This window comes from Telopea speciosissima, chromosome 7 (genome assembly GCF_018873765.1).
Source record: "Telopea speciosissima isolate NSW1024214 ecotype Mountain lineage chromosome 7, Tspe_v1, whole genome shotgun sequence".
Lineage (NCBI taxonomy): Eukaryota > Viridiplantae > Streptophyta > Magnoliopsida > Proteales > Proteaceae > Telopea > Telopea speciosissima.
In genome coordinates this window covers 59,743,995-59,755,832 of record NC_057922.1, presented here as the reverse complement: position 1 = coordinate 59,755,832, position 11,838 = coordinate 59,743,995, and the positions used below count along the sequence as shown (strand labels likewise).

The following is an 11,838-nucleotide window of genomic DNA, read 5'->3' as shown; positions in this document are numbered from 1 at the left end:
TTATGGATCGATTTCAGTCGATTTTGGGTTTTGAACCTTTACCCAAGATCAAAACTAGCCTCTTCAAGTCCAAAGTTTTCTTTAGGCCCTCCTAGGGCTACTTCATCATCTATTAGTTTTCCCTGCACAAATTGCAAGAATTGGGAGAATTGGGTTGACCCTGATCAACCTAGATCAGATCGCCCGCCTAATACACCTGTCCACCAGAAGAATCACTTAGGCTTGGCATTGGGACTAACCGATTTGTACACAAGTTTTGAAACCATGCATGTAACTAAACCAGAAAAACAAAATGAAGAAAAAAAGATAGGGCAAGAGATCATTGATTGGGTGTGCAGTGCATGCACTAGTACAGGGACATAGATACAGATAAAATTTTTTATTTCAAGAGAGCTGAACAGTATTTTCATGCATTTTTGTATCCGGCCCAAGAGCCATGCGACCATGTAGCGTTCTTTTTCCATAAATGACATGTCTCATATAATAAGCTACAAATTCTTTCTCTTGTTTCATAATTTGAATGGACTACAAGTGGATATGTGATAGTAAATTATTTCATGTTCCAAGTGACAAGTCTCTAAATTTTTCTTTTCAAAGCTCCGTTAATTATATTCAAAGTGGACAAATAAAAATAGAAGGAACTTGATTCAGACACGTACACCCAAAATAATTGCCGCATGGTAATTCAGTTGGGGCCCTCAATAACTGCATAAATCACATCCAAAAAAAAAAAAAAAAAAAAAAAAACTTTTATTAATTTTATTTATTTTTTCAAGGGTTTTTTTCACGTACCCCTGAGGTTTGGTGTATTTTATTTTCTGTGATCATTGTCAAGGCTTCAGCTTCAAATTATTTTGTGAAGTAATCTACCGCTACGATTTCAAACTTTCTTTCCCCTGCTGCTTTAAGAAATGCTCCTAGGATGTCCATTTCCCATGTTGAAAAATGTAATGAATTAGAGACCAATGTTAGAGATGTGGCTAGTTGGTGTGGGATTGGAGCACAAAGAACGCTAAGGTACTTTTCTGTTAATCCCCTGTTATTACATAGAATAATTTTTAAAGCCTTTTCCTAAGTGCTTCGGTCTTGAATCTACATATCAGGATTCTTGATAACAAAAACAAAGAAGAAAAGTCAAGTTTTGTTAACGAATGCACTTCTATGTAGGAATGTGATACAAGATAAACCATTGGACCAAGGTTGCAATGTAGATCCACAAACTTTCAAAGACATCTATGATTAACAAAAAATTTATGAAAATTTTCTCAAATTTGTGCTGCCATTTCTTCTTCTGTGAGCGTGCGTGTGTTAAAGAGGAAGGGGATGGGTTTGGTTGAAACCTGTGAGTTGAGTGGCACACATCAGTGTTAATTTTCAATGGTCATATGACAATAAAAAAAATTTTCATTTTTTAACTTCACATGATATTATATAAGATGATGGAACTTGGGCTAAAAAGCGATGGGTTCATATGATTAAGTGTGGTTTTGAAATTTGATAGATTATTTATCCATGTACGTCATTTCATAGTAAGAACAATTAAGAGTGTGGTCTACGCTAGCATTCTCATGAGTCTATCGCTCTCCGCCCCATATGAAAAGATACTTCTGCCCCCTTGTTTTAAGGAGAGAGATAGACACATGGGAGTGCTAGTGTATGCCACACTCTCGTGCAGAAAACTGTTTCCCATATATATATATATATATATCACATCAATGTACAAAAGTTGCTTTTTCCAACAGTGTGCTCTCTACTAATGTAGAATATGAAGTATATATAGGCTATGTATCTACAAGTGTATCTATACGTATAAATGTGTCTTAACGTGTATGGATGCAATAGTACATTCTAATATTGACCAAAAAATATTTATAATGAGGTTTGTTCACCTTAATTTGTTCATTAAGGACAAAGTAAGATATAACAAATCATAGAAATAAGAGTTAAAATATACAACAGCTACTTACGTATTCCATCAGTTCTCTATGGAAATAAAGGTCAGCCCGGCCCGACCCTGAGGGCGGGTCAGGGTTGGATTTTTCAGGCCATGAGTCAGGGTCGGGTCGGGCAGGGCATGGGCCCAGCTAAGGTGACTCAGGGTTGAACTAGGGTTTTATAAAGCCCGGCCCAACCCGACCTTGTTGCAGCCCTACTTCCACCTACTCCACTGCTACCCTAGGTACCTCCATAAACTCCTCTACAACATAACCAACACCGCCACAACCACCACCTCTGTTACAATGGATTTCGGAAGGTCACACAATCATTTCTCAAATTTAGATCTTAGATCTAAACAAAAAACACAAAAAGAAGAAGAAAAAGAAGAAACCAACATAACTGCAAGTTCATAACCATCCAGCCATGGTAGCGAGTAAGGATATCAAAACCTAGCCCGAACCATTAAGACTGACCAGAACCGACCAAAAAAACCTGGTTTCGACGAGTCATCTTCAACAGTTCAGTTCTTATTGGATCATACATATATTAATCCTCTGCATCACGTACGTAACCCGATCGATCTAGAGGCCGGAATCAAGATGATCAGCAAAAATAATAAGTGTAGACTTAATACCCCTTTTTGTCATCTTCATTAGGAGGTAATGGGTTGCTTCTCGTTCTAAATCCTACAACAGTTCCAGTGTTCATATAAGTACATATCTGGATTAGGCAGAGAAATTAATATTGTCGCACAAAATTAAAAATGGCCATTGATCATCTTTTCTTTTTGGCATGCATGGTTTTGGGGAATCCATCCATCCATCCATCCATCTAAATTACAATATTAATTAATTAATGGCTTCATCATCAAATTAGAGTTCTAGACATCATGATCACTCTCTCTGACCCAGATATGTACATAGATGACAAATTCATTGGAACCCCAAATATTTTGATCCAGAGAGCTGCTATTGGATTTTGACAGAGAAACTCCCTTCTACACCTCCTGCTGAAGAAGACAAAGAGGAGACAAGTCTAGAAAGCAAGGTACCTTCACCTTCACCCTTCACCCTTCACCCTTCACCCTTCACCCTTCACCATCATCCTCCACCCCCCCCCCCCCCAACACACACACACACACACAAAACATGTGGAAGATTCCAGGCCCAATACATGGGATGGGATATCGAAAAGCACATTTTAATGGTTACGCGGTTGTAAATAGACGACACCATGCTTACTGGTAGGGCGTTTCGTTGTTGAATTCAGTTAAATTTTAAACCAACAAGTCAACAACGGTTTTTCATTCTGATTTTCGGTTTCCAACCTAAATTAGACACCCTTAATATTCGCATCAATGTGTTGTGTAAATCCCACGATTCGTTCTCATTATGTGAGAGAGAGCGTGCAAAAAACATCACCACTCCGGTAGTCCGGTGCATGGGGTTCTGTATCGATACTAGATCAGCCATGTCGGCCAATTCGTATACATATTATCTGCCTTGCAAAATTAAAACTTTGAATTCACCTTTTAATCATTTCCCAATGATGAATGGGAATCCATTCACTGCCAATCTTGGATGTGGTGGAGAGGCATCGCAAGGGTATTTTGGGAAAAGACTAAAACCCTATAGAGAGCCATTGCAAACATATTTTTGGGAAAAGATTAAAACCCCCTCCCCATGATCAGGACCAATCAAGGTCAGTCCGGCCTGACCCTTAGGGTGGGTCAAGGTTGGATTTTTCAGGTCTTGAGTCAAGGTCAGGTCAAGCATGGGCCTAGCTAAGGGGACTTAGGGTTGGGATAGGGTTTTATAAAGTCCGGCCCAACCTGACCCTATTGCAGCCCTACTTTCACCTACTCCACTACAACCCTAGGCACCGCCATAAGCTCCTCTACAACATAGCCAACACCGCAACAACCACTGCCTCTGTTACAATAGATTTCGGAAGGTCACACAATCATTTCTCAGATTTAGATCTTAGATCTAAACCCAAAAAAAAAAAAAACCAATATAACTACAAGTTCATAACCATCCAGTCATGGCAGTGAATAAGGATATCAAAACCTAGTCCGAACCATTAAGATCGATCGAAACCGATCAGAAAAGTCCACCAAGAGAAGAAACCGTGGAGATGGAGGAGGAGCGGCGAATAAAGCGTCAGAGAGTAGGGAGAGTACCGTGGAGATGGAGATGGGCTACGGTAAAGTCCACCAAGAGAAGAAACCCCAGCTTGCACCTGCGATGGACACGCGATCTCCTCAGGACAGCTGCGTTTAGACTGCCAATCTGCCATAATGTGTGTATACATACACTTATTGCCCATGCCTGCATCTGCTGCTGTCTTTTGTGCCCCCACTCTCGTGGGTTCCTGAATTTTATCATCCTATTTTTCCTCACTCTCTCTCTCTCTCTCTCTCTCACAGAGCAGACCAACTTTTATGTTGCCCTTCACCCCACCCCAACCCCCCAAAAGCCAAAACTATTCGAACATCCTTACAAATTGTTGCTCTGAAAAGCAATAATGGAAAGGTAACTGATTATCAACCGAATACCTAGTTTCCCATTCCAATATTATGGAAACTAGATATTGGGTACCCAATTTCTCTTTGGTTTCGTTTTATAATCTTGCCATATATTATATTAGAGTTTCTATTTGTATAGGACCATAGATTACGTTACGTGTGAGTAAAATCTTATCCTATTTTCAAAGGGTATTCTATATCACACGTGTGTGAGTGAATGGAGCTTAGAATGGTGCAGAGAGACTGAGAGTCTGAGACTTGACCTTGAGAGAGACGAAGTTTATTTTTCATAAACAAAGTTATCGCCTAACAGTCTCTAGTCTTACCTTCTAGTCTATAACACGTGTCGGTTTTTCACTTGTGTAACTTTTGAATTATGATTTTTTAACTAGGAAAAGGATTCAGTCCAGCCATGGCGGGAGCTGGAACGTCCACTACCGCTAAAAGACAACAAAAATAGGAGTGGGGTGGTCATTTCATAGATGGGTCCCCACCTAGCCCCACATGTACGTGAAATGACTACTGTTAAATCCGTGCCCAAAACCCGGTTTAAAACCCGGTCTGACCACCGATCTGGTTTGAACCTTTTATGTAGAACCGGGAACGGAGTACGCTCGTGAACTGTGGGCCATGATACTCAAGCCATCCCACAAGATTGTTGACCGTGACTCTGGAGAAGTCGTTGAGGATAGGTACATCGACAGAGATAGGGGAAAGTTTGTCTTCGAGGGTGCATTCTTAGAATTTCCTCATTCCGAGGATCTGCCCGGCCCTCGCCCGGTGTACCCGTTCCCACTTACAGATGATTGGGAGTAAGTTAATATCCTAATAACTCATGAGTATAAATACTAGAATGGGCTTAGGACCTGATGTCCCTTCTAATCATATTATGGGCCTAGTAGTATAATGGGCCCAATAACTTAAAATGGACCTAAAGACCTAAGACAACCAAACATGACTTAAGACTAAAGTGAGGTAAATAGGGGTCAATCCACTATTCACCTCACAATAGAAAACCTAAATCGTGGAGAGGAAAGGAGAGAAGGAAAGAAAGAAGAAGAAGAAAAAGAAGAAGAAGAAGAAGGAAGAAGGAGAAGAAAGAAGAAGAAGAAAGGAGAGAGGTGGAACTCAAGCTTGCTCTCCTACATTGGTGAGCATTCTCTATCTCTCTCTCTCTCTATCACTTCCTAATTTATAGACCTAGGTTTGGAATTATGAGCCATTAATGGTAAATCCTTGATGCTTAACTATGAAGCACTTAACCCTACCTTAAACCCATTCACCCTTCTCCATTTATGAACCCGAAGTTGGGGATTTACCTCCATTTATGGGTTTCACCAACCCTCATGGAAGACCATAGAGGTGTGGTTTGTGGGTTGTTACATAACATTGATTAAAGACCCTTTCAAAACCCCAATACCCAAACCCATGAGTTTTCTTTCCATATGTATTTTAATGGAAGAAAACCTAATCGATCATGGGGTTTACAAACCCATGTTGGGTGTATGCTATGGCACCTTGGTTGGAGTTGTTCTCATGGCCAAAGAGACCCCTAAAAATCCCTAAGAATATCCCATTTTAGCCCAAGACTTTGGGGCTGCAAAACCATTCTCGGAATGGCATGAACAGCAAGACTGGCACATGGACAGGCACATGCAAGTGCCTGTCCCTGAGAAACTAGATCTGCCGGTGGGAAGTCCGAGAGGGACAGGCACATGGACAGGCACATGCAAGTGCTAATCCCTGAGAAAGATCTGCCGGTGGGAGGTCTGAGAGGGACAGACACATGGACAGGCACATGCAAGTGCCAGTCCCTGAGAACCTAGATCTGCCGGTGGGAAAGTCCGAGAGGGACAGGCACATGGACAGGCACATGATATAGCCTTGCTGTATGTGCCGGTCCCCTATTTTAGCCTTGTTTGATAACTTATGGGGCCCAACTCTTCTAACCCTAAGGCACTAATCTCTCCCCACGTTGTACACTCTCTTTAGGTTGACTGACCCGGCTCGGGGGCGTATTAGTACGTGGGACAGTGTACTTGGCATCGAACGCCGATTTGAAGAGCTCCGTACTGACGATTGACTGAGAATCAAGTGAGTGAGTTAAGCAAACGTCTTAATTTATGGAATATTTGTGTGTCGTGTCTTGCGAATGTCATTCATGCATGTGTGCTATAATATATAATTATTAGTAAGATATAGGACGATATAAATGTTTAGATGTTGATAGGACTTTACATTCTTGTCTTGCGATATTATTTATTTTTCGCACTATGGTGCGAATGGTGTTGGATTTAGTTATGGGACTCGGGTCTTGGTTGGTGCTGGACCTGGGGATTCCATAATATGGACTCACTCATGGCATGTAGATCTAGGGCTTCGGAAGCGGGATCCAAGTGTCGGTGGGTCTTGGGCTTGAGATTACCGTACTTGAAATTGCATTAGAATTGTCCATTGCATTAGGTGGAAACGGGATGGTGACCGACCGACTACCTTCGGTATTCACATCTCGTACTTGTATACGCTTATGGGCTAGAGGGGCGAGAGGATAGCCGACCGACCGTATTTCGGTATCTATGGACTCGGCCTCTGGCTTATGCACATGCGTACCTCACTCATACAATAGGTGAATGCTGGCTAGGATAAATGTTTACCCAGTACTATGACCCTTACCGACAGGGGGTTAGGTGTCGGTCAAATCCATGGGTTCCGACCGTTATTCGGGTATACCCACCCGGGAAGTTGGGGCGCCAATCGTATTTTGGGCCGAACGCCAGGACGGGATTTGACTTGGGGGTTTGCGTATATCTCTTGGTGGAGACCGGTATAGCAGGCTTCCAACGCGACTCGGGTTTGTCATCGCCGGTATACCATCTGTTTATGGTACCGATGTCAGGGATGCTACCTAAGGTGTTGCTATAGTACTATACCTGACTTAGTTGTGTGTTAGGTGGATAACAATAAAACTATACATCATCATTCATTCATGTAGCATGATTGTAAATTGTATGTGATGTACGGTCTACCTTGGTGGTATGGGACACCTTGGTATTTGTCCATCATGTATGGTTTGCAGTCAACCCCATTCACTATTATTATTGTGTATGTTTGTGTGGCTTAGCCACTCATTGGGCTCAGTTGGAGCTCACTCCTCGAGGAAACATAGTTTTAGTTGATGCAGGTACATTCGAGCAGAGTGGCACAGAGTACGAGACTCCTGAGGCTGGTTACGTTGATTGGTGGGCTCCGGAGATCGTGGAGCATGGACCAGAGTGTTGCTTGCGATGTGTGTTCCTTGGCGGGATAGTGACTTATGGCGGTGGCCATCTTTTGATGCACTTGATTATTCATTTTGAATTATAGGTGTATTCTTTTGATTCCTTTCATGATAGATGTATTATTTATATAGTAGGTAATACATAAGTCCTGATTGGAATGATTTGTACTGGGAGGATTACTTAAACAACATTATATAAGTTATCACGTAGATTCTGTAGACTCTGATATTATTATTTTAATCTGTTTTAATCTTCTATGGTCGTGTGTATGAGTTAATCCTATTTACTGCATCTGCGATCTTGGCAGTTTGGGGGCATATTGGTACGCTCCGATTGCATTCCCCGTGGTTCGGGATTGGGGGTGTAACAACTACCCTATGTTTTTGGGGTGGTTTCTGAGCGCTGGACCATCCAGCTCCCGCCACAATTGGACAGGAGCCAGGTCCTTTTTAACAGGCAATCTTCTCGAAGCCATAACACGTGCCAACTTCTCCATTTGTGTGGAGAGTAAATACCCTCCACATATGTAGAGCTGATCCGGACTTCGTTAACGAGTGAGTGCATTTATTCCAATGGCCAATGGTATTGTTAGGCATCATCATCCGGATGGAACTCTCAGAGATTACTTCATCCTCTCGGATCACATCACAAGTTTTGACAATTGGCCCAAGATCAACATTTCAAGAATCAGATTCCAATTATCAGTCGTCCCAATCCCTATTGGTTCGACAAGATCGATTCTTGCTTCAAAACCCTAGAATCGCTGAGTTTTCGTATCTAATGGTCGATTCTAGGGTTTATGGACCGATTTCGATCGATTCCGTGTTTTGAACCTTTACCCAAGATCAAGACTTGCCTCTTTAAGTCCAAGTTTTCTCTAGGCCCTCCTAGGGCTACTTCATCACCTATTAGTTTTCTCCGCTCAAATTGCAAGAATTGGGGGAATTTGGTTGACCCTGATCAACCTAGATCGGATCGCCTAATTCACCTGTCCACTAGAAGAATCACTTGGACTTGGGATCGGGGCTAACCGATTTGTACCCAAGTTTTGATAGCATGCATGTAACTAAACCAGAAAAAACAAAAAAGATAGGGCAAGAGATCATTGATTAGGCGTGCAGTCATGCGCTAGTGCGGGTGCCATGAGAGCGCACAGGGACATAGATAAAGATGAGATTTTTTATTTCGAGGGAGCTGGACAGTATTTTCATGTATTTTTGTGTCCGAGCACAAGAGTCATGCGACCGTGTAGCGTTCTTTTTCCATAAACGACATGTCTCATGTAATAAGCTACAAATTCTTTCTCATGTTTCATAATTTGAATGGACTACAAGTGGATATATGTGATGGTGAATTATTTCATGTTCCAAGTGACAAGTCTCTAAATTTTTTATTTTCAGAGCTCCGTTAATTATAATATTCAAAGTGGACAAATAAAAATAGAAGAAACTTGATTCAGACACACCCAAAATAATTGCCGCATGGTAATTCACTTGGGGCCCTCAATAACTACACAAATCACATACAAAAAAAATATTAACTTTTATGAATTATATTTATTTTTTAAAGGGTTTTTTTCACGTACCCCTGAGGTTTGGTGTATTTTTTTTTTCTATGATCATTGCCAAGGCTTCTGCTTCAAATTATTTTGTGAAGTAATCTACCGCCACGATTTCAAACTTCATTTTCCCTGTTGCTTTAGGAAATGCTCCTAGGATGTTGATGCCCAATGTTGCAAAAGGTAATGAACTAGAGACTAATGTTAGCGGTGTGGCTAATTGGTGTGGAGTTGGCTGGAGCACAAAGAACACTAATGCACTTTTCCGTTAATCCCCTCTTATTACCTAGAATAAATTTTAAAGCTTTTTCCGAAGTGCTTCGATCTTGAATCTACATATCAGGATTCTTGATAACAAAAACAAAGAAGAAAATCCAAGTTTTGTTAACGAATGCACTTTTATACAGGAATGTGATACAAGATAAACCATTGGACCAAGGTTGCAATGTAGATCCACAAACCTTCAAAGACATCAATGATTAACAAAAGAATTATGAAAATTTTCTCAAATTTGTGCTGCCATTTCTTCCTCTATGAGCGTGCGTGTGTTAAAGAGGAAGGGGATGGGTTTGGTTGAAACCTGTGAATTGAGTGGCACACATCAGAGTTAAGTTTCAATGGTCATATGACAATAAAAAATAATTGTCATTTTTTTTACTTTACATGATATTATATAAGATGATGGAACTTAGGCTAAAAAGTCAATCTATTTATCTATGTACGTCATTCTATAGTAAGAACAATTAAGAGTGTGGTCTACGCTAGCACTTCCAGGAGTCTATCTCTCTCCTCCCCCATGTGAAATTGCTTTATATATATATATATATATATATATATATATATATATATATATATATATATATATATATATATTCATATCGATATACAAAAGTTGTTTTTACCAACAATGCACCCTCTACTAATGTAGAGTATGAAGTATATATAGGCTACGTATCTAGAGGTGTATCTATACGTATAAATGTGTCTTAACGTGTATGGATGCAATAGTAGTACATTCTGGTATTGACCAAAGAATATTTCTAATGAGATTCTGTTCACCGTAATTTGTTCATTAAAGACAAAGTAAGATATAACAAATCATAGAAATAAGAGTTTAAATATACAACAACTATACTTATATATTTCATCAATTCTCTATGAAATAAACTATGAGTTTGTTAGAGCCGTGAATCGATGGTTAAGTAGCCTTGGCTTTTGCGAGAAATATTTCTTCTTCTTGAGCATTCTTCGTTTATTTCATCATCATCATCAACATCTTCTTCTTCTTCTTCTGCTTCTACTACTACTGTTACTACTATTGATGAGACTGTTGCATCGTTTGAGAAGGAAGTGTCATAGTAGAGGGTGAAGAAGGTGCCATGGGAGTGAAAACCACCTCGAAGTTTTCAGATTCTCTGGCATCTCTGTCCTCCATCTCTTTACCCTTCCCCCAAAGAACCGCATACAATCCAATTACTATCAAAACAGCCCCAATCAAGCTGTAAAATTATTTGTATATAAATTTCAAATTACTACAATGAGTTAACCACCTTTATAATTAGCAATTAGTAAGTAGTAATTGTTATGAAAGTAAGTAAATTTTACCTTCCAAGGTGTAGTTTCTCATTGAGGAGCAAAGAGGCCGTGATCGCCATCAACACTAGCGCAAGAGGGTTGAAAACTGATACGTACAGTGGACCCCTTACCTTTATCGTCCACGCTATCATTGTAAACATCAGACCCATTCCCGCTATTCCCTACACCATGCACCCACTGAATTTTTATCCTCTCAATTTGCCTGCCGGCCCGTACTTGACGTCAAGTACATCTAATCGAGGGAGGTGGAGGTGGACCCCATGTAAACCCCATCTCGGATAATGTTTTCAGGCAGGGGGTAGGATAGTCATTTCCGCCCCCTATGTTAGATGTGATGTACTTGACATCAAGTAAGGATGGGCAGAAACACAACCCATTCATCAATTATTAAAAATAAATAATAAATAATAAAAACAAGCAAATAAATTCCGTCTCATTCAATCATTTGGAATATTAATCCCATTGTTTACCGAGTAAGCCGATGTCCAAAACATGATATTCCATCCAAGCTTCCATTTCTCCAACTTCCTCTCTAAACATAAAGCGTATATGACACTTTGTATTGACGCCATAAAACATGTCAAAGCCGTCATTGACAAGTAGCTTGGATAACTCTGGCTTATCCTAGTCTGCAAATTGCAAAACCAACACAAAAAGAGTGGAATTCTAAGGTTAGTAACCAGTGCTTAAACCCTAAACCCTAACATTCTGCTTGAAACAAACAAGTTCTAATTAAGTCCATGGAATTGGCAATGGATTCGGCCTCAGCGGATTCAGTGAATCAGTTATTAGAAATTTGTCAGAACCGGCCTGAATTCTTGATACGAGTCACACTTGATCAGACCGATTCCCGTTCCCAATTCAAAATTTTCAAGTTGTGATTATGAATGGCATAAAAATCCTCTCCGGTTCCCACAGCTACCATTGAGATGCAGTGTGGG

At 40.4% G+C, this 11,838-nt stretch overlaps 1 long non-coding RNA gene across 1 annotated transcript; it reads left to right on the top strand.

Moving 5' to 3' along the window:
• Positions 1 to 1,002: 1,002 nt before the first annotated feature.
• On the top strand, positions 1,003 to 9,781 carry LOC122669358. The gene is made up of 3 exons (XR_006334001.1): positions 1,003 to 1,133; positions 9,499 to 9,504; positions 9,709 to 9,781. It is a non-coding gene; the product is annotated as an uncharacterized LOC122669358 (long non-coding RNA).
• Positions 9,782 to 11,838: the final 2,057 nt, after the last annotated feature.